The sequence below is a fragment of the Arachis ipaensis genome, chromosome B3, assembly GCF_059453495.1.
Source record: "Arachis ipaensis isolate K30076 ecotype BB chromosome B3, ASM5945349v1, whole genome shotgun sequence".
Taxonomy (NCBI): Eukaryota; Viridiplantae; Streptophyta; class Magnoliopsida; order Fabales; family Fabaceae; genus Arachis; species Arachis ipaensis.
The window spans coordinates 120,293,951-120,299,023 of NC_142438.1; the positions used below are offsets into that span (position 1 = coordinate 120,293,951).

The 5,073-nt window shown below is 40.6% G+C and overlaps 1 non-coding gene across 1 annotated transcript; it reads left to right on the forward strand.

Moving 5' to 3' along the window:
- Nucleotides 1–276: 276 nt before the first annotated feature.
- Nucleotides 277–380, forward strand: LOC148572257 (small nucleolar RNA R71). The gene has a single exon (XR_015880307.1). It is a non-coding gene; the product is annotated as a small nucleolar RNA R71 (small nucleolar RNA).
- The last annotated feature ends 4,693 nt before the right edge of the window (nucleotides 381–5,073 follow it).

Sequence of the window (5,073 nt, forward strand, 5' to 3'; positions counted from 1 at the left end):
GTTTCTAATTGCCTGGTAAGCTCTGCTAGTTGCTTGGCAAACACCTTGTTTTGGGCTAGAATTGTATCAACATGGTTCAGCTCCATGACTCCCTTAGTGTTGTGCCTTTCTGATGCATAGTAGTACTCATTCTCAGCCACTGTCTCAATCACTTCAATGGCTTCTTCCACAGTCTTTTTCCTGTTCAATGAACCTCCTGATGAATGGTCTACAGCCTTCCTTGATTCATAAGAGAGTCCATCATAGAAAATATGCAATTGCACCCAATCATGGAACATGTCTGGTGGGCATTTCCTTGTCAAATCATTGAATCTCTCCCATGCCTCGTAGAGAGTTTCACCATCTTGTTGTCTAAAAGTCTGAACCTCAGATCGAAGCCTATTGACCTTTTGTGGGGGTAGAAACGTGCCAGAAACTTTCTTTCCACCTCATCCCATGTTGTTAGACTCCCCCTTGGGAATGATTCCAGCCACTTAGCTGCTTTGTCCCTAAGTGAAAATGGGAACAAAAGCAGTTTATAGGCATCTTCCTGGACTCCATTGGACTTCACAGTGTCACAAATTCTCAAGAATTTTGTGAGATGTTGGTTGGGATCTTCATTAGCACTCCCACCAAATGAACAATGATTCTCCACAAGTGATATTAGCTGTGGTTTGAGCTCAAAATTGTTGGCCTGAATGGGTGGTTTCTGAATGCTGCTACCACAATTCCCAGAGGTTGGGTTTATGTATGAACTAAGAACCCTCCTCTCAGGAATAGCATTGTTTCCATCAGCTCTCTCATGGTTGTGAACTTCTCTCTCTATGTTGAGGTCTAGAGCTTCCTCAAAATTGTCCTCAGATTCTCCTTCAGATTCCTCTTCTCCCAGTACTCTCTTCCCTCTTGCTTCCCTTCTCAGTCTATGAAGGGTCCTCTCTGGTTCGGTATATGGAGGAGTTGATGTCTCTCCTCTCCTACCTGTCATACAAGAACACAGCACAGGCAACAAACAAGTGAAATACTCTTGGTTAATGGAAGAGTATGGTTAGAGCAATTGAGGAATTAATTCAAACAGTTAGTGAGTCAGTGAGTTAGTTGCTTGAATTTAAAGGCATAAAGAAAGAAAGCATGTAACTGAGTGCAGAAATTAAAATTCAACAAGTAACTTGAACAGAATTAACAAAGCAAGAGAAAATTGCTCAATCTAGTTAGCTTCCAATTGGAGAATTGTCAATCGAAAACCAATCCCCGGCAACGGCGCCATAAACTTGATGCGCATAAACTTGTTATGCTACGATTTAGGAAATTGCACGATCGGCAAAATTCCTTCCGGCAAGTGCACCGGTTATCGTCAAGTAAAAACTCACAATAGAGTGAGGTCGAATCCCACAAGGATTGGTTGAGTGAGCAATTCGGATTAGAAGTGTGTTCTAGTTGAGCTGAATCAAGATTTAGATGAGAATTGCGGAATGTAAAATTGGCAGGAAAAGTAAATGACAAGAAATTGAAATGGCGGAATCTTAAATTGCATAAATTAAAGAGCAGAAGCTAAATTGCTGAAATTAAAAGGGAATGGGGGTGATTGCAAGAATTGAGTTGCAGAATGTAAATAGAAATTGGAAATCAGAAATGGGGAATTCATTGGGTGTTAGGAGATATTGAGATCTCCGAATCAAAACATGTATATCACTTCCTCAACCAATGCGTTCATTGAATTTTGCTTGGCAATCTTATATGATTGGATCCCAATCCCTTGGCTCACCAATTCTCTCTAAAAACAAACAAATTCCCAATCCCTTGGTTTAAATGTTCATAAGAAGAGATGATGCTCGATCACTGATTATACCACACAGTTTCATGAACCACAATTTGGTAGGATTACATGTCACAATATCCATCCAAACCCCAATCCAATTCACTGTGAGAAAGCTTCTCTAGCATGAATCCTCCATTCCTTTCCCAAGGTTCCGAAGGATTCCAATTATGGGTAGTTTCTTTCCCAAGACAACTACCCAATAGAATTAGAACGAGAAGCTTTCTAACAAAATTCAAGAGAAAAGATTGAAGAAGAAGATAAACTATTATTGATTCATTGAATTACAATAGAGCTCCCTAACCCAATGAAAGGGGTTTAGTGAGTCATAGCTCTTAATTCAACTACAAAGATATGAAAACTAGCTAAAAATCCAAAGTAAAAGGTAAAAGTCCCTTCTAACTTAAATTCTATCCTATTTATACACTTTCTATATTGAGCTTCTGTTGTGTTTCTTGGGCTTTGAGGCCTCTCCCTGCTTTCCTTTTGCCTTGGGTTTATGATCCATAATCTTGATGAGGTTGCTGATCCAAATTCTGTAACATTCATTGAGCCAACTTAGTGATAATCAAATAATGACACATGACTCAATAAATTGAAATTTCAAACTCATCAATCCTTCAGGCCCAATCCCATAAACCATGATATTCAATTGGGTTTCATACCAGAGTAAGTTTAAGTTAATGTTTGTGCTCAAAGACTAGCTTAAACAGAAATATTTTTGGCCCAGAAACCTTTTCCAAGAGTGGCGTTTAAGTTGCAGTTTAAGCTTAAACTGCAGCTTAAACGCCAGACACTTCCAGTGAGGCCTTTTGTAGAAGCACGTTTAAGCTTCAGTTTAAGGTTAAACTGAAGCTTAAATGTGGAAATGGAAGAAGGCAGCCCTGGAGAGTCATGTAGTCGAACACGTTTAAGCTTCAGTTTAAGGTTAAACTGAAGCTTAAACGTGGAGATAGGAAGGGCAGCCATGGAGGTCGAACACGTTTAACCTCCAGTTTAAGGTTAAACTGGAGGTTAAACGTGGAAATGGAAGGAGGCATCCTGGAGGTCGAACACGTTTAACCTCCAGTTTAAGGTTAAACTGGAGGTTAAACGTGGAAGCTTAGAAGGGTAGCCCTGGAGGAGTCGAACACGTTTAAGCTCCAGTTTGAGGTCAAACTGGAGCTTAACCGTGGAAATGGAGAGAGCAACCCTGGAGGGGAAAACTTGGTCGAACACGTTTAAGCTCCAGTTTGAGGTCAAACTGGAGCTTAAACGTGGAAATGGCTCCCTGGTGCTTTTCCCATTCTGGCGTTTAACCTCCAGTTTAAGGTTAAACTGGAGGTTAAACGTGGAACTCCTTCCTGAGTGGCATTCTCATTCTGGCGTTTAACCTCCAGTTTAAGGTTAAACTGGAGGTTAAACGTGGAAATGCTTCTTTGGTGAGTCTTTCATTCTGGCGTTTAACCTCCAGTTTAAGGTTAAACTGGAGGTTAAACTTCAATTCCAGCATTTCTTAGCCTTCATGATTCTGGCGTTTAAGCTCCAGTTTAGGCTTAAACTGGAACTTAAACTCCACATGTGATATTCAAGCTTCCTTTATTGATTTTGTTGCTTCCTTGCTTAGCCTCTTCTTCCCTGAAATCATCCAAACAATTGCATCAAAGTCTTGCAACATTTCATGAGAGATCTTCCATTCATAGCATTCAAGTAATATAACTAAAACTCATGGAATTTGCATTAAAATCATACTGTTTGGATGGTTCATTGCTTTGTTCTTCATTTAACCATTTTTGGTTACTTTAAGCTCAAGAAAATGCATAAAACAACTAAAACTAACAGAAAAATGCTAGTGAAACTAGCCTAAGATGCCTTGGCATCAAGGGGGGGGGGAGAGTGTTGTTGATATGGTTGAGGTTGAGGTTGAGGTTGAGGTTGTTGTGGTTGTTGTTGGCTCAATTGGAGTTGCCTCAAGACGGATGTCATTTCGCTCAAGGATTTGGTTAGAGCGATGGTTTCACTACTAGTGGATACCTCATTCACGGTTCTTGGGTGGTTGACTCTTCGTCTCATATGTTGATTGGATTCGGCTAAGTCAATGATAAGTTGCCATGCCTCCTCCGCTGTTTTATATTTAGACAAAGAACCATTGCTAGAGGTGTCCAAGAGGGTTCTATCTTGTTCTCCATCCCTTGACATATGTATCCAAGCAATACTTGAGTGTCAAGCATGTGATTAGGGCATGCGTCTAATAGCTTACAAAACCGTTCCCAATACTCGTACAGTGGTTCCGTTTCACCTTGTACAATACAAGACATTTCCTTCCTTAGCCTATCCATCTTCTCCGGGGGCAAGAATTTATCCAAGAATCCTCGTCTAAGCAAGTCCCAATCGGAGGTGACTTCACTAGATAAAGTGTAGAACCATTCTTTAGCCTTGTCCTCAAGAGAGAAAGGGAAAGCAAACAACCATATAACAACCTCATCGGATCCTTCCCGTCTTGTTGTTGAGCATATACGATGAAAGTCCTTGAGATGTCGAATAGGGTCTTGTGCGGGAAACCCATGAAATTTAGGTAGGAGGTTGATCAAAGCGGTCTTGAGTTCAAAGTTTGCATTCAAATTGGGGTGAGTTACATGAAGGGGTTGAAGGATATAATCCGGTGCACCCGCTTCCTTGATAGTAACTCTCATCGGAGCATCCATGGCGTTAGTACCTAAAACAAGAAAAGAATTGTTAGTGATTTTGATGGGAGAATGATTATTGCCTTCGTTGAGTGACGGTTCAATGTTCACTTTTAGTAAGGTGGTTGAGGTGGTGAAAACCTCTTCACCTTGTCCAAACCTTAACCGCTTCCGAGCTTGTCTAATATGAAACAAAGTTCGTTCTATTTCCGGATCAAAGGGGACTAAGCTCGGATTTGGTTGTGAACGCGTCATGCAATGAAGGGGAAGTAAAATTCATGGTAACAATGAGGGGTTAGTCACTTGGACAAAGAATCACAAAAAAATACAACTATATGCATGCACACATAACTACTCTAAGCAATAACATGGCACACTAAGCAATATCCTCGGCAACGGCGCCATTTTGATAAATGAAATTTATCATGCCGATATAGAATTCAATAATGGATATAATCGTGAGTATAGTCTAGTCGACATTCAAACTTCGCATCAAACAATCCTACAATCTATAACCGAGAGTACTAGTCCCCCGAGTCGTCCTCCCTTGGAATTGCTAGAGCATGCATCTTATCGATTAGGAAGCCTTGTTGTGGTTCTTTTGAAGGTTTAGCAAAA